Here is a 24,371-nt window from a genome sequence, read left to right on the forward strand (position 1 = left end):
AATAGGAGGTGGAAGGCTGAGAACAGCCCTCAACAAACCCACAAAGTAGTCTCAGCAAAAGCTGCTCTGGCCCTAGAAACAATATCCAACTCATAATGCTTAAGGTGTGCCCCAGATACCAAGTATCAGCTTCAAAGATAGAACTGGTGTCCAATCCATTCAAGAAGGCATCAGAAGAGGCAACAGCCCTAGTGGAATGAGCTCTAACAGAAGTTGACAGAGATTTGTCATAAAAAGAATAACGTGGACATGGCCTTAGATTCCAAGAGAAGATGGTTTGCTTAGAAACAGCCAAACCCAGAGTCCGGGGGTGAAAGGAAACAAAATGCTGATCAAACTTACAAACAGTCCTAGTTTTATCCAAATAGCACCTGAGCTGTCTGCAAATCCAAGGTATGCAGGACCCTCTCACTAGCAGACTGAGAACGTAAAAAGGAAAGTTGTACTGCCTAATTCAAGGACAACTCATTTACTACCCTGGACATAAAAGAAGGATTAGTATGAAGGGACACCCTGTCCATGTAAAAAAATAAATAAATAAATAAACAAAAAAGAGGAATGGCCAAAAGGGTCTGGAGCTCAGACACCCTCGGAGCAGGAGTAACAGACAGCAACAAAAGAGTATTCCAGGTACAATGTTGCAAAGAACAGAATCTAAAGGCTAAAAAGGAGCCAGAGTCAATTTTTCCAAAACAAAATTAAGGTTCCACGGAGGAGGAACAGGTTTTCATGGAGGCCTAATATGCACAACACCTTTAAGAAATTGTCTGAACTCAAAATGAGAAGTCAAAGGAGGATTCAAGGGCAGACGAGCAGAAATGGCTGACAAATGGGCCTTCACAGAAGAATAGGCCAACTCAGACTGGAGCAACACACATATAACAGAGGATCAGAGGGATCCCCTCTGTAAAGGGTACTGGTTACGAGCATGACATCACACAGAAAATCTCTTTCATTTGGACATGCAAGGTTTTTGGTTGAGGGAAAACTCTAAGCATGTCCTCAGAAAACAGGTGCCTGAAAGGGATCAAAACCCTATCACCCACAATGTCAGCTGCACAGCGGACAAGTTGGAATGGATGAGAGACCCCTTGTCTTGTGTGAAGAGATGCAACTGATGAAGTAAATTGTGATAACTGCCCTTGGCCAGATGCATTAAGAGGGGGAACCAGTGTCGTCTTGGCCAAAATGTAGTCACTAGCAAGATTTTTGGGGAATCCAACTGAATCTTCTGCAGGACTCCTGAAAGGAGAGGAAGAGGAGGGAAAGCATAAAGAAACCTCCCCTTCCAAGCAAAGGAAAGGGCGTCCGTCTTCCACTCCAGATGGCATGGCACTAACAGGAGAGAGGAAGCTACCTGTTCAGAGGGGACACAAAAAGCTCTACCTGAGGAATTCCACATCAATGGACAATGTTCAGGAACACGTCTCTGTGATGCATCCATTCGTAAGCCTGTGTTTTGAACCTGCTCAGAGAATCTGCCACTAGATTTTGCTATGAAGGAATGTGTACTGCCTGAAGAATTAACTGACAACTGAGAGCCACTGCACAAGCCTGAAGTGCCATCCTGCACAGGAGGTAAGATTTTGTGCCCCTCCTGCTTACTGACATACCACATCACTGTAGTGTTGTCTGTGTACACCTGCAAGGGGCCTAGACAGAACATGGGGTGAAAACCTGAAGAGCCAGAATCAGTGCTTTCATCTCTTTGATGATACGGTCTGACTTCTGCTGGGGAGACCAAAGACCCTGAACCTTCAAGTGACCAAGAGAAGCCTCCCACCCATGTCTGAGGCATCAGTGAACAGCTCTTGATAAGGAACTAGAAGTTGAAAGGGCTGGCCTGGGCTGAGAGCAAACTGTTGAATCCACCACTCCTTCTTGAGAAAGACAGGAAGAGGTGCACTGAAATTCAGAGGGCAACTATACTGCAGCCAAACTGACCTGAGGTACCACTGAAGCTTCTGCATACGCAAGCTGGCAACAGGAAGCACTGGAATGGAGGAAGCAATGAATCCCAGGGCCTGAAGAAACGCCATTGCTGGCATGGAAGTCAGAGGAAGAAGAGACTGAAAGAAGGCTGTCAACAACAATACCTTTGGAGGCGGAAGAGAGGCCAACATTGGCACAGTCTGAATCCTGCATCCCAGATACACACGATCCTGAAGAAAATAGATGGTGAAATGCAGACCCTGTAACAATCAACTGGGAGAAGGCATCTGAAGCAACAGGTCATCTAGATAAGGAAAAATCTGAATGCCTTAGAGCCTGCAGAAGGTAATCACAGGCATTAGGCATTTTGTGTATACCCTTGGGGCAGAACAGAGGCCAAGGGCAAAGCACAGAACTGAAAATGAGAGGAAGACACAGAGAAACATAAAAACTTCCTGAAAAGGAGATGACTAGGGATATGAAGGTAAGTATTTTTCAGATCATAGGACACCAGAAAAGCCTGGGGTAATATAAAAGAAAACAGAGTTTGAAGAGTAAGCATCTGAAAAGAAGGATCTCGAGAAAGGTGTTGAGCAGCAAGAGATCCAAAATACAACTCCAACTGCCCTCCTTTCGAAGAACCAGGAACGGCCCAAAATAAAAAAAAAAAACTTCCCACTTGGGAAGGGGGGGGGGGGACAGGCTGTATGGTCTCTTGGTTCAACAGGGACACTAAAACCTCCAGAAAAGGAAGAGATTGCTGTAGAGGAGGTTGAGGAATTCCTGTAAAATGAGGGATATATTTACATATCATAAAGCAACCCTGATGGATGACTGAAGTAACCCAAGAGTTGGAAGTGATGAGATGCCAATCTGGAAGACAAAGGGAGAACCAAAGGGACAAAGGAACCTGGTCTACAAGAAGGGTGGGCAAACTGTCAAAGAAAAGCAACTTTATCAGATAAAGTCTTCTGGAACACATAAACCTGAGAAGCTGTATTACAGGGGGCCTGCCTCCCACCATTCCTGCCCTTAGAGGCCTGGCTGGCAGGATTGTCTGTGAACACAAGCACACCTAGGAGGATAATTCCTCTGGAATTTAGGGACTAGGACAGACAAAAATATATTTAAGGTCTTGCAAGGCTTTGCCTTTCTGTTGGAGACAAACATATCATCAGCAGCAGTCCCCAAAAAGATGTGTATTATCTAAAGGAATAAATCCAACAACTTGGCCCTAATGCCCTCGGGTACAGACTGGAGACAAAGCCAAGAATAATACCTTATGACAGACCCAAAAGCAGCTGCCCTGGAAGAGGCATCAGCAGCATCATAGCTACACTTAACAGACTGGCGAGCCACTTGAGAAGCAGAACCTAAGAAAAAGATAAGGCAGAGGTTTGCCATCACAGAGGGCAGAGATAACCTGACAAGCCTGAGCAATCAAGTCCAGAGCATACCTGGTCATGTGGGACTGGTAATTACTAGCTCTAAAGGCCAAACCAGAAGCAGTGTAAACTTTCTTGCAATCAAGCCCAGAGCATACCTGCTCATGTGGGTCTAGGTAATTAATAGCCTTAAAGGCCAAAGTAGAAGCAGTGTAAACTTTCTTGCAAGCCTCTCCATTGCCCTACTATCCTTATCAGAAGGCAAAAGTTTAAATGGTTTGTCAGAAGAGACTGACACCAAAGCAGGATCTAGAGAAGGGCATTTAAAAATAGACTAGCCTCAGGAATCTTATAGAACCCATCAGGTTTCTTAAGAGCAGGAGGGTGAGAATCAGGAGACTTGGAAGCAGCGATTTATCTAACAAGACAACCAACACAGGAGGAGACAACAGATGGTTTGGGTATATCCACCTGAAGCAACTCATAACATCTTCTCTGAATATCAAACACTTGAGAATCCCACTTAAAGAATTCCATCATCCTAGCAATTGTGCCCCCAAAGGACAATTCCTCAAAGGCAGACTCAGTGCTAATGGACACCTCTTCATAAGAACCATAAACCAAAGAGATAAAGACATCTGTGAAGAATAGGACAAAGACTCCTCACCAGAAACTGAATCCTCATTTGAGTAAACTGGTTCCCTAAGCCATTTTAGATGGGACAGAGGTCCAAGGAGGAGTGGGAACTGAAACCCCTGAGGAGGCTTTAGGGCCACTAAGGCAGAAAACAAGTCTTGAGTAAACTCTTGCCATTTCATTTGAGGATCTATAGGACAGATCGAAACATGCTTCAGTTTTTGTCTTTTCGCAGAAGGAAAATTTGCCCTAACAAATACCGGAGGTTCCAACCCTTGGCGAGATTCAAGAGGAGAATCCAGGGCATCCTCCTTGACAAATATCTGTGGAATCCCTCTGGGACCCTCCAAGATAATCAACTGCAGTTCCCCCTTGATATTCGGAGCAGACACCTGCAAAGCCTAAGAGGAAGTGCAAAAAAATGGAGCTATGCCAGCCTCTGTCAGGATCGTGGCAGAGTAATCTGATGTAAATGCTGAATGACCTACAGAGCTATTAACTGCTTTTAGAGGGACATCCGGTGGAGGCTAGACAGCCTTTTTGGTCTTCTTCTTACATAGTGGGAGTATTTCTGAGTTAAAGGATTCTGCCATGGTACCCTGCCTCCCACACTCACATCTTCCCCCTCAGTGAAGACATGAATTCTGGGTAGTAAACTAAAACAAACATCCCCAATGGGGCACTTATCTGGTGTTGCTAAATATTCAGTACAGCAACAAGGCACTCAAACCAACTGCCAGAAATAGTGTTCAAACTGGCGGCAAACGAAGTCCAAGATAGTTGTGTCCGTACATTTCTTTTATGCACCATGTCTGTCTGGGAAGCATAAATGTGATGCACGATGCATACAAGATTTTTTTTAGGCTTTTTCACACTGGCTAAACATCAGACTGCAGTGGGCGGGACATCCCTTCTATGAAGAATACTGCAACTGTGATATAGGAAGACATCCACTGAAGCCTGGTCCGAAAGACAATTATCTTTGAGAAGTCCTTCTGAATCTTCAGAATAATCTAGAGGAAAGGGTGAAAAAGCATACAGCAGCATTCCTGTTCATGGGAATAAAACTGCATCTGTCCTCCAGTCCTGGAGCAGAAAGTACAGTTGTGTACACTTACCAAAAATGTAGATGTTCGAGTGTATTCACTGTTGCATTTCCTGCGTCGGATGCTGTCTCTTCTTCCATGACGTCAGGTCATCAGGGGTATAAAACATGCAGCCAACGCCATTAAATCAGTTTTTCTTGCTCCAGATGTCAGGTGCCCCATAATGGGAAGCAATTATATGTTAGGTTACACCTACAACAAAAAGCAAATACACCAGAAAGCTGAAATACTCTAAACGAGGGAGGGTAACCAGGACAGCAACAGTGAATACACTAGAACATTTACATTTATGTTAAGTGTACACAACTGTTCTTCGTGCTTCACTGTTGCAGTCGTTACATTTGGGTTGATTCCCAAAGCTAAGGAAGTTAGAGAGCATTAGGACCAGCTATTAAGCATTGCAAGACTGCAGTGGCAAAACCAGCTCTGGATTTAGAAAAAAATAGGCATGTGGTAATGTTTGGTGAAGGTATGTACAGTGCTCCAGGTGGCAGCTTCTAGGATGTCCATGGTAGGGGACACCTCTGAGAAAGGCTGTAGAGGTAGATGCAGCCCTGGTGGAATGTGATCTTATCCCCTCCCTGTGGGGTAGGTTTTCCATGGCGCTTATAGCAGAAATTAATGCAATGGGCTATCCACTTAGAAATGGTTTGCTTTGAAATGGCCTTCCCCTCTGCCCCTGCAGAAAAGCCAACTAACAGCTGTTCGGATTTTCTGAGAGGCTTAGTCCTGTCCAAATAAAATCTAAGTTGTCCGTGCACGTCCAAAGAGTGCAGTATTCGTTCCCCTTTGTTCTGTGGATTCGGGAAAAAAGTAGGCAAATGAACAGACTGATAAAGAGCCACACTAGACACACCTTGGGCATAAAGGAAGGATTGGTCCTGAGGGACACCCTGTATGCATGGAAGATGATGAAGGGCTCCACTGCCATGAGGGCCTGTAATTCAGACACTCTTTTTGCTTAAGTGATGGCTAGAAGGAAGGCTGTTTTCCAAGAAAGGAATTTCAAATCTGCAGTTGCAGCTGGTTCAAAAGAAGGTAGAGTGAGCTTTTTCAATACAAAGTTAAGGTCCCAGGATGGAGTAGGTGCTCTCCTGGGTGGTCTTAAATTTTTGGCCCCACTGAGGAATTGCTTTAGCAGGGGGTGAGAGAAGAGGGCTGGTTCAGTATTATAATGTGTTGAAATGGTAGAGGCATGAATTTTAATTGACGAAAAGGAAAGGCCCTTGTGGAGCATCTCTGTTAAGTACTGATGAATATGTGGTAAGCTGGGCACCGTTGTGCCCATCCTGAGTCTGGCTCCAGGAACAGTGTCTTTTCCACTTTTCAGCATAGGGTTTTCTAGTACTAGGCCTCCTTGCCTCCAGAATGACATCTAGCACCTGCTTACTGAGGGATGTTACAGGAAAGCTCAAGGAATTAGCCAGGCTGCAAGGTTCTAGGTTTGAAGCTGAGGGTGCAGAATCTGGCCCTCCTGCTAGGACAGTGGGGAAGGGGTCTGAGGCAGATGCCATAGTTCCAGCAGTGACATACTGTGCAAGAGGGGGTACCAGTGCTGGTGTGGCCAGTCTGGTGCAATCAGTTGAATAAATTGAACCACGATAACTGCTCAAAGTGGCAGGAACCACACAGAGATGTCCAAAGGAATGTCGTTTAATCACAAATCATCGACTGAGCGCTTTCACCATACAATGGCTTCATCAGAGTCGGTGTAAACATAAAATTAAACCCTTATATACAATTCACTAAATAATCTAATTAACACATTAACACACATAAAAAGACCTCATCAAATCCCTGCCAATGAGCACAAGAGGGGGTACCAGTGTTGGCGTGGCCAGTTTGGTGAAATCAGTATTGTCCTTGGTTTGTCCTGTTTGATCTTTAGCAGAACTTTCGCGAGGAGAGGCAGAGGGGAAAGGCATAAATGAGAGGCTTTCCCAGGTGAAGGACAGGGCATCCACTTTCCAAGCTTGACTGTGGGGAGTCCTTGTGCAAAATTTGTCCAATTAGTAGTTCTGAGGGGAGGCAAACAGGTCCATCTCTGGACTCCCCCCATTTGTTTCTCAAAAGGTTGAATATCTTTGGTTCCAGTTTCCACTCGTGCAAGTCCATGAGATTTCTGCTTAGGTCGTCTGCTAGTGAATTTAGCTTGCCTGGCAGGAACTGAGCTTGTACGTGCACTTGGTAGCTCAAGGCTGTGCTCCACAGAGCCATGGCTAGTCTGCAGAAAGGGTACGAGTGGGTGCCCCCGCTTGTTTATGTACCACATAACAGCGGTGTTGTCTGTCTTTACCAATAATTGTCCTGGAAGAATGTGGTCCTTGAAGGCTGTCAGGGAATTCTGTACAGCTAACATTTCTTTGTCATTGATATGCAGGTGCATCTGACTTGGGTTCCATTTGCCCTGAATGCATTGCCCTGCCAGGTGAGCCCCCCATGCATAGTCTGATGCGTCTGTTGTTAGGGCTTGGGTGGCAGGGGGTAGAGTGAATGGGAGCCCCTTGTTGTAGTAAGCAGGCCTCCGCCCACCAAAGGAACTCCTGAGAATGTTGACACCATAGGCTTTTTAGATACCATTGTAGTTTCCTCATATGCAGTCTTGCATATGGAATTAGTAGAATGCAAGAGGCCATGAACCCCAAGGCTTGCAGGATTTTCCTTGCAGATAGCTGGCTCTTTGTGGGCAGTAGTTTGAAGTAGGCTGTCAAATAAACTTGTTTCTCTGGCATGAGGTAAGCCATCTGGGAAGTTGTGTTCAAGCTTGCTCCCAGGAATACAATTTGTTGGCAGGGTACTAGATGAGATTTCTTTTCGTTTATGGTGTATCCCAGTGAGGTTATAAGTTTCTTTACAAATGCCAGATGTTTTAGTAGCATGTCCTGGCTTTCTGCCTGAATTAGACAATTGTCCAGGTATGGGTATATTTGAATATTTCTTTGCCTGCAAAATGCAATGACTGGAGCTAGGCACTTTGTGAATACCCTGGGCGCAGTAGATAAGCCAAAGGGAAGTGCAGAGAACTAATAGTGCATGGAGCCTGCTCTGAAGCGTAGGTATTTCCTGCAAGATTCCCTTATTGGAATGTGCAGGTAAGCTTCCTTTAAGTCTAAAGTTGCCAACCAGGCATCTTTGCCTAGCATAGGAAGCAGCTGTTGAAGTATTTTGAATTTTGGGATTACCAAAAAGGTGTGTAGAATAGAGAGGTCCAGGATAGGACACCAGGAGCTGCCTTTTCTGGGTACCAGGAAAAGTCTTGAGTAAAAACCTTCTCTCCTTTCTTCTGCTGGGACAGGTTGAATAGCCCTGATACTTAGAAGAGAGAGAACCTGCTGTTGGGCCTCTGCCCACTGATTTGGGGGTAGGTCTGGCCAACCATTTGGGGTTGGTAAGGTGGGGAAGTGGAATCTATATCCTTGGAAAACTATATTTAAAACCCATTTGTCCTGGGTAATGAGTTCACAGTTTTTTGCATGCCGGGCAATCTTTCCCCCTAAGGAAGCAGGCAGCTGAGCAGGGCTTGGAAGGTTTAAGGTTAAATCATTGTGACATTTTTCCATAGGGAGGGGTCTTACTACTTCCAGCTTTGGAAGTGGGAGCCCACCACTGCTTAGGCCTGTGAGTACCTTGAGACTGTAAGCCTAGGTGGTCTGCTGTTCCTGGGTTTGGACTGAGAAGGCCTGGAAGAGACAGCAAAGGACCAATTCTTAGAAGGCCAATGCCTACTAAATCTGGGAGGCTGTACTTGCAGGAAATCTTTAACAGTTTGCATAGATTTAGCTTTTTCTTCCATCTTTTTAAGGACAACTTCTGCTTTGTTGCCAAACAGCCGGTCTTGGTTTAAGGGAGCATCCAGTAATTTAGCTTTAACATGATCTGGCAAATTTTGCTCCTTAAGCCAAGCATGCCTTCTAAGATCAGACCCAGTGACAGCAGCCCTGCAAGATGCTTCTAAAGAGTCAAAACCACATTGCAAAGTAAGTTTACCACCTTCTTCAGTAGAATGCATTAAATCCTGTAATTCTTTATTTTCAGCACAGTCAGGAATCAACATAATTTTCTGTTCAAGTAGTCCCATAATATGCTGCTGATACTTTAACATATGAAACTGGCGGTTTAAGGCCCTAATGGCCAAAGTAGCAGAAGTGTATACCTTCTTACCCCATCTGTCCAAGGCCCTGGAATCTCTATGAGAGGGGGTAGGGTTTTTGGCAGTAGTAGCCTTAATGCTTTTAGGTCCTTGGGAAATGGTCTCTGGGTCCGCAGTTGGATTCTTGAAGAGGATCCTGTGAGAGTCAGGTAGTTTGTAATACCTGTCAGGTTTCCTGGGAGCTGGAGGTAAAGTGTCTGGGGCCAGGCTAGATTCCAAGAAGGCACCATCTACAATGTTCAGGACATGAGGGATAGCTAAAGGCCAGTGTTGAGGGAGGAGTAAGAATTTCCTAAGTCTCTTTTTTGAGTCAGAGTAATCCTGGCTTTCCCAGCGGAAATGCTCCCCAAGAGTGTGCCAGGTTTCACCAAAAGAAAAATCTTCTGGAGGGGAAGCAGAGGGAATGGAGTCCTCTGCATCAGAATCCTCATAGGTAGATAAGGGCAAATCCTGGTAATCAGAAGAAACAGAAATTACAGAATCCTGATCAGAAGAATCAGAAGGTCTCTTAGAGGGTGAAGGATGGCTTCCCCCAATTAAAGTAATAAGGTCTTCAGCCATTCTTATTTGTTTTTTTAGGCATATGGGCCTGACCATGTGGTTTGGACGTCGGTTTTCTAGGCGTGGGTTGAGTTTTGGGCCTTGAAGAAGATGATGGCATCAGTTTGAAATGCAAGTCAGTAGGCCTGAATACACCCTCAGAAGCCGGTGCCTGCACAGCGGCTCCGGACCTATCCAAGGTAGAGACATCCACAAGTTCCATAGTCTAAGAAGCATCTCGCGGCATACCGGACTCAGAATGGGTCGCAGTAGAGGCCTGCGAATCTGAAGTAGCAAGTATCAGGGGCTGCAAAAGCGCCTCACTGAGTACCAGCGAACTGGTGACTAGCTTAACGGAAGCGTCTGTGGGAGCTTTGGAGCTATGCAGTTTGTCTCTGTCTTTATCTTTACGTTTTTTCGGAATGTTGGTAGTCGGGTGGCTTACCAAAGCCATTTCTGGATAATTAAACCGAGTACCAAAATAATTTGCTGCAAAAATAAACAGACGAATAGTTCAGGGATTGAATAAGGCACAAAACCGACAGCGAAGGATGTCGTGGTCTGGGCCTAAGCAAGGAATGCAGTACGATTGAAAATCTTTGAGGTATTTGCTTTCCACAGGTAATACAACTGTTAACTTTTACTGACATCGGTTTAGAGCAAGAAAAAGGATCCCCAACGGGGTACTTAGCTTTTCTGAAGACTTCAGTTCTGAAACTTGAAAACGAAAATTTCAGGAATCGGACGACCGGCACTTGCGAACTGCTTCTGCTTTGGGCACCACACGGCAAGAAAGACTGATATAATGGCATCAGCTGCATGTTTTATACCCCTGACGACCTGACGTCATGGAAGAAGAGACAGCATCCGATGCAGGGATCCAAGACTTTGATATTCAGGCCGGCTGAGGGCTACCTGCAGACAGATAACCCAAATGTAATGACTGCAACAGTGAAACACAAAGAACATCTACTTGCCTATCTACTATGGCTGACGTGTCTTCCTATTTTCAAAGCTGTAAAACACCTGTGCTCCTACACTTTTTTCCTAGCACAGTACATGTGAGCAGGGAAAGCTCCATGCAATATAAAGAAAAATGAAACAAATCTCTTCAATCAGAATCCAACTTGCAGGTTCTTGACACAGATGTCAAAACTCAACTCTTGAGAGCTTTGCTCTAATGGTATTTTCAACATCTATGCTGGTTATAACTGGAGACCTGATCGTGATACTGTATATGCTGCGCCATTATTTCCTCAACCATTATATCAGTGCTAACAGTGTGACAAGTATATGTATCCTCCTCTTTACGGTACATAATTAAGCTTTTAACTAATGTATGCTCTTCTTTATATTTTAAGCAAACAATCCTAAATTTATATCCTGTATTTATGAATAAGCTCCGGCATTCTTTGCAAAATTGTGTGCTGCTGCTATTTTTCCTTATATACAGTGTAGATTTTAAAGTTTGCAAAGGCTGGAAAACATTTTCAGTCTAGCACACTTACCTGGATAACAAATAACTGTTTATCACAAAATTCAAGTATTAGACTAGGGAAAAGTTTGATCCAACCTTAAATTTAGGACAGAAGAGCACCAGACCTTGACAGAGAAACTTCCTCGCTACAGTATTATAATAAAGTAGACACTTTGTGAGATGACTACCTGTGTAAAATGCAGTGTTGGCCAAATGTATACCTTGTTGAAGGTCACTGCATGCAGAAATCTCTGCCTCCCTAAGAGGTAACAACCCTGGAACTGAGGAAACTGCTGAAGAATGCTAGGATTGGGAGAATTTACTCCCACTCCCAAAAATGCAAGAGCCTGCTGTTTGAATGCTATCTCTAACAGTTTTTGTTCAAAGCAGCAGCATTTAAATGAAAAAAAAAACATTTAAGGAGATAGACCTTTACTATAGCAATGGGACTTTATTTTGTAATCCCTTGTTTCAAGCAACTGACGGTTCTTTGTATAGTGGTAATAGTAGCCTTACAATGCTGGGCCTCTGATATCAGTCGGTTTGTGCCTCGTTTAAAAGCAGCATTTCCTCATTTCACTGCCAGCTATCCTAGTAAGTATAACATTTGTACATAGTATGAATAACTGATAATTGTAACATTTAAACTGCAGTAAGACTATAAAGAATAGTATCCATATGGCAGTTAAAATCCACAAAAAGATGCACAGAAGGGTTTAGTTTGTGGAGTACCTTATTTACCTTCAGATCTTCTAGGGGTGCTCAGTCAGCATTCCAAGATATAAAAGAGTCAAAGCAAATATTGCTCCATGGGTAACCCGTCAAATGAGAACACTTATGAAAGAACGGGCCAATGCCTGGACACAGTGGCACAAAGCGAGAACCCAAACAAACCTAGAATTGTACCACCAACTCAGAAACCATACAAAAACCCAAGTTCTCAGAATTTTTTTCTCTACTTACCAGATTAACCATAACAAAACCCCCAAACATTTCTGGCAAAATCTAAATACCTCTTAAAACCAGGAAGAAAATACACTCCACACACACTTCCATTCTGAAACCAACAGCAACATAGCAGATGCATTCAATACCCATTTCACATCATGCACCACTTCCAACAATAATCTAATCTTTTATCCCCTACCTCCCTGTGACCCTAATTCTAGAACCCCAACTCACCTTAAAAACATTTCAACCAATACCATGAAAAAACACATTCAAAGCTAAAATGATACCTACCAGCTGAATATCTCAGCATAGCTGCTGAAGGTATGTTACCCAGTGTACATCCTCATTAACAAATGTATAACAAATAGCTATATCCCTATGGGAAGCATCACTCATAATCCCATGTGTCTATAACCACACAGACTCTCATCTTTCCACTCTCAAAATACTAGAAAGGTGCATCCAACAACTCCTAACCTCCCTACTAGAAAATCAGCTACTCTCACCCATCCAATAAACCTTTCGACCCCACCACAGTGCAGAAATGGCCTTACTACATTCCTAGGTTTAGTGAATCAAGGCAGGAACTCAGGCTAAATTGTCTCCACCTGTGATAAGTCAAAGGCCTTTAATTTTTGTAGTTTTACATAATTTCCTCCTGCACAGACTTCAGCTAACTAGTCTAAGGCTATTTACCATTAACTGGTTTACTAACTACCTAAACAACAGCACCCAGTTTGTTAAATGGGCCTCCTCACACTCCAACTTCCTCCCAGTCACAACTGGCATCCCCCCAAGGCTCCATTCTTGGTCCCAGTTCTATTCAACATATTTATAAATGACGAACAAGTAACCATTATCCAATATGCACACAACTCTATACTGTGCTTCCACTGTATCCACCCTACAAAGCATCAAAATAGATGCTTTCCCCTCTGTTGAAAACTGGCTAAAAGTAGTCCCAGCTACTATTAACCCCGCCCAAAAAGGCACACATCTCAGTAGTCTATCATCAAGCAGTACAAAAATTAATAGTCACAAACTACAAGGCATAATTACGTATAATAAACTGACCTGCATACTAACTCTGTAATGAAGAAAGCCCACAGCAAAATAGGTGTCCTATACAAAGCAAAACACATGCTATAAAATTACAGCAAAAAATAAACTGGAGCTTTTCTCCCCAGGCCTCCCATGAAAAAGGGCATCCAAACCAGTCAGACTTTCCTGGTAAACAAAAGTAAATAAATAAATAGTCACCCGACAAAGAACGTTCTAGGACAGAAAGCACACATTAGAGGAACACACACAGGTTTGTGGTTGGGTAACATCAAACTATCCATGCCAAAATTCGACTTCCGTGGTGGAATAAGGATATGAATGGGTGAGTGATAAAGAACATATGTACGAAAGGTCTTCACCACATTCAGTCGGGGCTACTGCCTTGTCAGCCGGACATCAAGAAGTGCTGAAACAAAGATGAACTGCAACAGTACGGTACTTCAGTCCAGAACGGGACACAGACACCAAGAATCCTAGGATGAAACAAACCTTACATAAAAATGGATTAAAAGATTTAGTTGCCATCTACAAAGTGAACCTCTTTCACTTGATTAATAAGTTGACCTGGTGGCATGTTTTCTGGCAGCTAGGAGAACCAAATAAACTCTGCATGAACCATGCCACCAGACTACTGCCCTGCCTTTAGGGGTCCAGCACAATGGTAAACACTGAATTTGGTCAGCAGGAAGGATAAATAAACTCTCCATTCCACATTTGGCACGCCATCTAAACAGAGTACTTCAGAACCTCTGTGTGAGCAAAATTGCAACAACTCTGCACTGACTAGATTTGTGGCAGGACCTACTATGGGGTAAACCAGTCTTTGAAAATCTCTTTTAGGACTACTACTTTTAGTTCCTACTCACACTTTAAGTGTACTGCCCAGCTGAGTGCATTTGTATCACCCAGAAAATTTACCTGATGACAAGCTACATCTGTCAGTTGATGGTCTCTTCCTACAGAATTATATTCTGTTGCCAAAAGATGAAAGTTGGTCCCATTCTAATTTATTATAGACAAGGACACCTGAAGGTTGCTTGTCTGTATCAGCAAGGGACTGGGGGAAAGTCCTGTGCAAGCTGTGACTGCTACTACTTCCCTCACAATGGCATGTCTATTCAGTTCCTCATGAAAACAAGCCTTCCTTGTTGACCTGGAGTAGAAATCCACTCCTCACTCCAACAAGGGGAGTCCAGTGTGAATGTCTCCACTGGACATAGGGGAAGAAAAGGGAGATGCTGGAAAAGACCGGACACCTCTATCCACTACTCCCATTCTCACAACAATATTTAAGACAGAAGAATCTAGCATTTACAACTGACTAAGTGTTGATCCTGGCAAGATGCTACAGTCCAAAGAGACAGCTTCACAATGAACCTGGCAAATTGTACAGCTAGAATGACAGCAGACAAGAGCCTCTGGACTCAGAGGGAGAACCAGACCAGGTTGGAGCTGCAGTGAGTCAAGGGATGGACGGTAATCTGCAAGGTTCATTATCTTCTTTGAAAAGAGGAAAGGTGACACTACATCAAAAATCACTCTAAGGAACACTACACTCTCAGACAGAATCAAATAGAATTTCTCTGGATTCACCAGCATCTTTCAAATGTAGAAGAGATGCAAAGTCTTGTAAATGTAACATGCCAACTGCTCTGACAAATGCACTTAAAAAGGTCAGTCCCATAGGAGGGGAACACATGGATACGCCACCTGAATACAAAAGTGACGACTAGACCTACGTACTTGGCAAAGATACACTGTGAGAGAACAAGCTAAAAAGCAACAGTCTGAAATGGGATCGCTGACCTACTAAGATGAAGCACAAGAACCATGAATAAGCATCATGAGTCAGAAATTGGAGGTAAACATGACACAGAACCAATACTCTTTTCCCAAGATTGGCAGCAAAGAATAGTCGAGCAAAATTTCAAAGGGTTTACACTTAACAAAACAAATGGATCCTTTCAGATCTAGCATAGGCAGGGGATCCATTAGTCTTGGAAACTAAAAAGGAAGAGGAGTAAAATCCAACCAACGCTGAAGCTGGATTGACTGTCCTTCTGTATAAAAGATCAAACTTCTTTCTGTAGGAGAAGCTAGTGCTCAGCTAAACCCAAATGCAGGGAGAAGAACTTCCAAGGTGTGCCCTTGTTCCAGGAATTGAAGGATCTAAATGTGCCTGATGGTTCTCCAGGCTGTTACATGGAGGGAGAACCTGCCCTTGACCACCTCCTGCTAAGACGGCAGGTAGTGGCCATGCAAGCAGCTAAAAAGCTGTTAAGGAGAGCTGCAAAGAGTGGTCCTAGTGGGACTGGGGTTCTTGGATTGTGGGAAAGTTCAGATCTTGGGCTGAACCAGCTTTTAGGGGCCTTCTTCTTGGTTCTTCTCACAAAGAGTCTGGGGACTTGTTGCACATGGCGTCTCAGTATGTAATACAGCTGATGAATGGAAGGCAACTGCTGCACCCTTTCATCAACTCTGAGATGAGATGACAACTTTTCAGAGTTCAGGCCCCAAGAAGGCATCAAAATCTTGGGCTGCCCAGAGTGAAATGGAGTATGGCACATTGGAATGACAGTGAATGCCACAATAGGTGTCTGCACGTTGATGATACAATATACAAACTCCAGGTATTATTATAAATGTCTTGAAATTCTTGAAGTTTTTCTAACAAATGCTTCCTACTGTCAGACTCTGAAAGAAACTTGTTGAGAGTCTGGCTCTCCTGGAACAAACTGTACCAGTATCAAGTTAAATGCATAGTGTAACTGATGACTTTGAAGTCTAAAGAAGGAAACCTTCAGTTATCAAGCCTGTGGGACACCTAGTTTGTAGACAGTTCATGGAAGCATTATGGGTCTTCTGTCTCTCTCAAAACCACCAAGGTTAATGCCAACCACTCAGTGGCAGTCAGAAAAATACAGCTCTTTGGAGAGAGATGCATTTTTTTCTATCACTTCTGAAGACCACTGTCAAAGCCTTATCAGAGTACAGTAAATTCTCCATCACTGATATGATGATGAAAAGAACTGGATACAAATCCATGGAGGAGGCTCAAGAAGGTCCAAATACTGAGCCATCTGGAAGTACAGTTTTGTACCTACCATAAATGTAGATGTTCGAAGATCCACATTGCTGCAGTCCTTACACTTGGGCAGTCCGCTGTCCTCGGTCGGCCCGAATATCAAAGTATAAGGCTGACGTCGGTCAAGGCGCATTTGACTGACATCAGGACGTCAGGGTACAAATGCGCAGGACCGACGTCATATCCTCAGTCTTTCCTTGCCCCAGATGTCAGAAGACCCTAAAAATAAAGGTCAAAACCAAAAGACAGCAAACAACCAACCAACCACCCTTGCACTAACTATATGTACAAAATATACAATATACACAATATGTACAACCCAACCCACACAACCACCTCTAACTGCAGAGGGGAAGGAGGGAGGGTAAATTGGACTGCAGCAATGTGGATCTTCGAACATCTACATTTATGGTAGGTACAAAACTGTACTATGTTCTTCATCTCACATTGCTGCAGTCCTTACACTTGGGTAGAATCCCAAAGCAGAGGTAAGGGAGGATGGCTAACTACAAGGAAGCAGGAGCTGCCAAAATGCCCTGCAAAACAGCAGTGGCAAAACCAGCCCTGGATTTAGAGTAAAGTGGCAGGTGATAATGCCTAGAGAAAGTATGCACTGAACTCCAAGTAGCTGCCTCCAAAATATCCTTGGTTGCCACTCCCCTCAAAAGCTGTTGAAGTGGCAGTAGCCCTAGTGGAATGAGGCCTAATCCCAGCTGGAACCTCCTTGCCATGATGGGAATAACAGAAAGCAATGCAAAACCCAATCTACTTAGAAATAGTTTGTTTTGACACAGGCTTGCCCTGAGAACTCAAAGCAAAAGAAACAAACAACTGCTGAGACTGCCTGAACCCTTTAGTTCTGTCCAAATAATAACGCAACTGCCTGTGTACATCTAAAGTGTGCAAAATCTTTTCCCCTTTATTTTGGGGATTTGCATAAAAAGTAGGCAAATGAATAGTTTGGTTTAAAGCCACACTAGAAACCACCTTAGGCATAAAGGAAGGATTAGTACGTAATGATACCCTGTCCTTATGGAAAATCAAGAAAGGCTCAACCGCCATAAGGGCCTGCAATTCAGAAACCCTTCTTGCAGAGGTAATTGCCAACAAAAAAGCAGTCTTCCATGATAAATATTTCAACTCAGAAGTAGCTGCAGGCTCAAAAGGTTGTAGAGTGAGTTTCTCCAACACAAAATTGAGATCCCAAGCAGGAGTAGGAGCTCTTCGAGGGGGTCTTATATTCTTTGCCCCTCTAAGAAATTGCTTGAACAAAGGATGAGAAAACAATGGTGGGACACAATCATAGTGAGCTGAAATTGCTGCAGCATGAACCTTAATAGAAGAGAAAGACAAACCTTTGTCCAGTAACTCAGTAAGATATTAAAGAGCCACACTCAAATTAGGCTCAGAAACATCAAAATCTTTTGCTGCACTCCAAAATAAAAATCTCTTCCATTTATCTGCGTACACTTTCCTTGTACTAGGCCTTCTAGCTTCCAAAATCACATTCAAAACTTGTTGTGGAAGTTGAGACCCTCTATGGTTCAAAACAGAATATGCCAGGCTGTTAGGTGAAGAGAGTGAAGTTTGACATTCAGCAAATGGCTGTCCTCCTGTGACAACAGGTGTGGAATCAAGGCAAAGGCCATGGAGGCTTCCGTACCAGACTTCTCAGTAATGGGTACCAGTGCTGTCGAGGCCAATCTGGAGCTATTAAAATCATCCTTGGCTTGTCCTGTCTGACCTTTAGAAGTACCTTTAGGAGGAGAGGCAGAGGAGGAAAGGCATACACATGAAGATTGCTCCAATTGAAAGAAAGAGCATCCACTTTCCAAGCTGTGGGATGAAACCTTTTGTGCAAAACTTTGGCAGCTGATGGTTTAGTGGAGAAGCTTAACAGATCTATGTCTGAGTTCCCCATGACACTGTCAATTTCTGAAATACATGAGGATCCAATTTCCACTCGTGGGGATCCATAATTCGTCTGCTCAACACATCTGCTAAGGAGTTCTGTGCTCCTGGCAGAAACCTTGCCTGAAGATTGAGCTGTAAACTGAGAGCAGTCTCCCACAAAATCATTGCTTGCCTGCATAGAGGATAAGAATCGTTCCCCTTGCTTGTTGATGTACCACATGACAGTTGTGTTGTCTGTTAGAATCAACACCTGTCCTGGAAGAAGTAAATCCTTGAAAGCTATTAATGCAAACTGGACTGCTAACATCTCCTTCAGGTTGATATGTAGATGTTGTAGTCTGGCAGGCCACTTGTCTTGTATCCACTTTCCATTTAGATGAGCTCCCAAAGCTTTGTCTGAGGCATCTGTCGTTAAAATCTGACTCGCCTCTGGCCGGGTCACAGAGAGTCCCTTGTTTAGGTGACATTCCTGAGTCCACCACAAAATTCCTTTTGAATGCAAGGTATTATTTGAGTGACAGTGTCTAGATCCTGGCAGTGCTGTGTCCATACATTTTTGAGATACCATTGCAGCTTCCTCATATGCAGTTTGGCATTGGGAAGCACCAGAATACAAGATGCCATGAACCCTAAGGCTTGAAGGACTGTCCTTGCAGTCAGCCCGGACTGATGAGATAGCTGATGGAAGTAAAGGGATAGACTCTTTTGTTTGTCCGGGGTTAAAAATGCCATCTGGGATGCTGTATTCAGTCTCACACCCAGAAAGCACATGTCCTGAGAGGGTACTAGACTGGACTTTATTTCGTTCACAGAATACCCCAGGCATCTTAGCACTGCTATCACATATTCCAAATGATGAAGAAGCCCTTCCCTTCCTTGAGCCAGAATCAGGCAGTCGTCCAAATAAGGATAGATCTGTATTCCTTTTAGCCTGAAGAAAGCTATCACTGGAGCCAGAACTTTCGTGAACACTCTGGGCGCAGTAGATAAGCCAAAGGGCAATGCAGAGAACTGATAGTGAGAAGTCCCAGCTCGAAACGCAGATACTTCCTGCAACTTAGTCTGATAGGAACATGAAGGTAAGCCTCCTTGAGATCCAAAGTTACCATCCAATGATCTTTGCCCAGCAGAGGTAAAAGCTGCTGTAACGCCAACATTTTGAACTTGGGAATGTCCAGATAAGTGTTGAGGGTAGATAAATCCAAAATTGGTCTCCACGTGTTCCCCTTCTTTGGTACTAGGAACAGGCGAGAATAAAATCTAGGCCCACTTCTGGCACAGGGACCGGCTGTATGGCCCTATTTGGAGTAACAGAGAAACTTGCTTGTGAGCCTCTATTCTTTGTTGAGGAGGAACGTCTGGCATGCCTTTGAAAGGAGGCAAGGTATGGAAATAAAACCTGTAACCGTGGTGTATGATATCCAATACCCATCTGTCTTGGGTAATTAAACTCCAATTTTCTTTGAAAAGTGCCAACCTTCCTCCCAAAGGTGCTGCCAGACGAGAAGGCTCTGGCAGCTGAAAAGGTAGGTCATTGGGTCTGTTTACGAAAGGACTGACCCCTGCCCTCACCGGAAGACTGTGCAGGAGAACTCCCTGTTCTAGGCCTGAAAGAGCCCTGAGCTCTACCCCTACCACGGCTAGATCTACCCCTAGACTGGGAATCATAAGAAGGATACGTCCACCCCTTAGTAGGTCAATTTCTACTAAACTTTGGAGGCTGGACCTGCAAAAAATCTTTAACAGTCTGCATAGACTTAGCCTTGTCTTCCATTTTCTTTAAAACTGCCTCAACAGGAGGACCAAACAACACGTCAGATTGTAAAGGAGCATCTAAAATCCTTGTTTTAACATGTTCAGACAAATTTTGATCCCTTAGCCAGGCGTGCCTGCGAAGAACTGACCCAGTGGCAGCCACCCTAGACGAGGCTTGTACAGCATCAAAACCACATTGCAAAGAATGCTTACCCACCTGTTCAGAAACATGTACTAAATCCTGCAACTCTTTACAATCAATACCTACTGCCAAAGCATCAACCTTAGACTTCAATTGTGAAAGGAGATAGTTTTGGTATTTCAACATGTGAAACTGGCAATTCAAAGCCCTCATAGCAAGAGTGGAAGAAGTATAAACTTTCTTTCCCCATCTATCCAAGGCCCTAGCCTCTTTGTCTGCAGGAACCGGATTCTTTACAACAGAAGCCTTAACACCTTTAGGCCCCTGGCTAACAGTTTCTGGGTCTGCCCTAAGACTCTTAAAAAGATACTTATGAGCTTCAGGCACCCTGTAATACCTATCCGGCTTAACAGGAGCAGGAGGCAAAGAATCAGGATTAAGAGAAGCCTCTGTAAAAACATCTTCCACTGCATCCAAAACAGGAGGTATAGCCAAAGGCCTATGCTGGGGTAAAAACAAAAATTCCCTAAGCCTTTTCCTGGAATCAGAGAAGTCCTGGCCTTCCCACTTAAAATGCTCCCTCATGGAATGAAGAGTTTCTGAAAAAGAAAAATCCTCAGGAGGAGAAGCAGAAGGAGTAGAATCATCCACATCAGAATCAGAATAAGGAGAGTACTCCTGCAAGTCTTCAGCCTAAGACTCTGAAACATCTGAAGCCTGCTCAAAACCCCCCAGCTCAGGCTCCATCCTAGGTCTCTTATCAGGAGGGGCATAGAACCCTAATCAAAGTAATCAAATCTTCTGCCATTTTAAGCATATGCTTCTTGGGCACAGTTCCTGAAGAGCTAGGGGTAACACCAACTGAAGCCAAACCTGGCCTGCCCCTGGGAGAAGCCTTTGAAACAGAAGGAGAGGGCCTAGCCACTCTGGGAAGGGAGGGAGTATAGTAACCTGAGAAGCCCCCTCAGCCTGACTTGCCTCCTGAGAGGCCACATCTTGCAATAATAAAGTCTCACCCTGGGCACACAAAGAAACCTCCGGTGGAGCCACCGGCTCCACCGACACCTCTAAAGAACCCCGTCCGCTACAGACGGTTCTTCTAGCCTAAACTTAACTGCTTTGTCCTTGCGCTTCCCGAAGAAGCGGGCGCCGGAGCATCCAGCGGCATTTTATAATTGCACGCTTCCCAAAGACTAACCTTGCACAATCCAACCTTCTCTTTATAGTGCGTTTATTAAAACTAGCACAAGAGCGACAGCCAACAACGTCGTGCTCAGGCCCTAAGCAAGGAATACACAAAGTATGATAATCTCTATGCGGTATCGGTTTCCCACAAGAAATGCAATTATTGACTTTTTCTGACATCCGGTAAATGACTGAGGCAAGAAAAAACTAAAATATTCCCCAACGGGGTACTTAGCCAACTTTGAACTCGGTCTGAAACTTCGAAATCGAAAAATCTCAGAACGCCAACCGGCACTTGCAATGCTGCTTCTGCATCGGACCATGCGGCAAAAAAGACTGAGGATATGACGTCGGTCATGCACATTTGTACCCTGACGTCCTGATGTCAGTCAAATGCGCCTTGACCGACGTCAGCCTTATACTTTGATATTCGGGCCGACCGAGGACAGCGGACTGCCCAAGTGTAAGGACTGCAGCAATGTGAGATGAAGAACATCCTTCTTTTATCCGCACTATATCTGTAAACCCCATACTGGAATTTAAATTACTAAAACACTCTTCACAGCTTAGGTCCAAATGAAGATACAGAAATGTATAAGGTTAGGTAAGTTCCTTCAGCTTCAATACCACTCTCCCTCCTGCTACAGGCCTTACCTTCTAATGGGGGTTTCTTGTCAGAAAGGTACTGAACTCATCAGGATCTCAAAGACTAGGTCAATGTCCTTAGTGATACAGAACAAGGACCTAGCCAGTTGAATAAGGCCCTCTCTTGACACTCAGGAAAACCTAGGGATTCAAACAGATGCTAAGAGAATCCAGCCATTGACTCCAAAGCATTTAACAAGACTGATGAAGATGTCACTGCCAAAGCTACTGTCAAGGGCTTCATCAAAACGGTCAAACAAATCCCCCTGATGGCAGTCTTTGACACTGTGCTACCTGAGCTCCACTGCCCTGGGAAAGGCTGCAGACGGTCAGCAATAGCCAAAACAAGAGGTGAAGCAGCAGTTAAAGATAACAGTAAACCCAAAAGCTTCCCTCATAAAACCACCATCAATGAGATTTTCACCTGAAAGCATTGATATGTCCAACAATGACCAAAAGGCTGACAATGACAAAAGCAGGTCTCCCTGACCTCTGAAACTGGGTGGACATCTACGAAGGGGGAAGGCCAGTCCCAGGTGGATCACTGCAAAGAGAATAATCCCTGCCATCAAAGAATCATGTTTGTGCAGACACTGATGACCCAGACTACTAGTAGTTTCCCTTTTTTGTATTAGTATTATTACTATTATTATTACTCCTCCCCCTTCCATACAATCACGGACTGATTTACATTGCTGAGATATTGTGGCAACATTCAATGCTTTATAAAATATGCATTATTGCACTGTGATCTGGGTCCAGACAGTACATACAGATCATATGGCACAAATAAAATGACATAATACACAGAAAATGGCAGAACACATTAGGAAAAAAGCAGAGCAACAACTGTGGCAAAAAGTGTTTTGTGCAACAGACTGAAAATATAGCTATGTGAGCAACACATCGTGATAGCAGATGTTTAAGACTCACACTCCTGCTGCAGTATCCAATGAGCTTTTAATTCACCACAGATGGTAGAGTCCTCAACCTCTATATTCAGTAAATGTGCCAACATCCCCTGGGTGAAATGTGGAGTCCATGTCATTCTGGTGCATTGCTTGCATCATTTAGCAAGGGCCCTTGTATAACTATGACATGAGGGAATTTTACATTCAGTTATTTCTGTAAAGTCTACTTCTACAAAGTAAGTAAACCATGATGTTCTCTGTTATCTGAGAAACAAAAGGATAAGACGAGCAGACTTCATTTATAATTTCAAAACTCTTTATTAGGTGGAAAACAAGGAAGTGCATACAACAAGCTAGAATTCTAATAGAAGGGAAAGACATTTATTTTTCAAGGTTCTTGGCTGAGTATAGGCTAGCTGAATTTTGGTACTTGAAGACTCATGGGTGGGAAGTAGTTCTATCACTGGGATCATTCACTGAGCCGCAATATATAGAAAATCTGAACTTTCCAGTGGCCATTTGTAAGTCAGATCAATGCTTCTAATAGGCTGGTCTGCCAGAACATTTTAACCTTGACCTTGTAGGTAAGTCCGCATACACAATGTTGTGATGCACAGTCCGATTACTTAAATTAATCACACATCTGCACAAGGTATAACACTGTATTTCTTTCCCATTTGTGGATACAACACATCAAAACTACATTGTTGATTACATTTTTATCTTGGTCCGCCTTCAAATCACTATGGAATACTTAAGTCACGACTACTGCTCTATTTTCTTTTATGCTGACATGAAGATACATTTCTACTGAAAATTAAATGCTATGGACACAGTGGAAATGTTCACATGTAGTCTAAAGCATCTTGCAATAATCTGTGTGGATTAAAAGAATGAAGCATACTCACTGGGACAGACGTCTTGGTACTTACAACAGTAAAATTAGTTTCTCTGGTGGGAAAATTAAAATATGCTACTACTCCCCAACTTCAAAGATCTTAATGGCCGTTTTGCCTTTTTTTCCTCTTCTCTTTTTATCATTTTGCACCCCATGCCTGCCAACCACCAAGCTCCCCCCAATAGATACAACATACTCTCCCTGGTGGTGGGTGATCACCTCCAAATTCACTAACCAGGTAAACAGTCTACTAAGGAAGAAATAAAGAGATGCTTGTTTACTAGGCCAGCATCCTGGTAGTGAGGATATTTTTGTATTAACCTAACCTCATTCCTGGGAAAGAAGATGCACAACACATCATGGCAAGAGCCAACAATGCCCTCCCCATCACAAGTGCACATTCCTGCACACCTCTGCAATGTGGACTACCTCCAAATGGTGGCTTAGTGGACTGCACATACACTCGCACATACACTCCCAGTTTACAGGTCTGTCCCCTTCTTCTGATGGGCTATCACAAGCCACTGCCGGATATGCCTGCTTAACCCCTCCTCCCCATGCAAATCATCTCTGTCAAGCACATTAGCTGCTAGTCAA

The 24,371-nt window shown here is 43.8% G+C and overlaps 1 protein-coding gene across 1 annotated transcript in view; it reads right to left on the bottom strand.

Annotated features, from left to right (window-relative positions):
* The window catches only part of NDUFAF4 (NADH:ubiquinone oxidoreductase complex assembly factor 4), a 163,478-nt gene that overhangs the window by 2,003 nt on the left and 137,104 nt on the right, over window positions 1-24,371 (bottom strand). The gene's annotated exons all lie outside the window — the stretch shown is intronic.

This window comes from Protopterus annectens, chromosome 1.part0 (assembly GCF_019279795.1).
Source record: "Protopterus annectens isolate FY-2018-M chromosome 1.part0, PAN1.0, whole genome shotgun sequence".
NCBI lineage: Eukaryota > Metazoa > Chordata > Ceratodontiformes > Protopteridae > Protopterus > Protopterus annectens.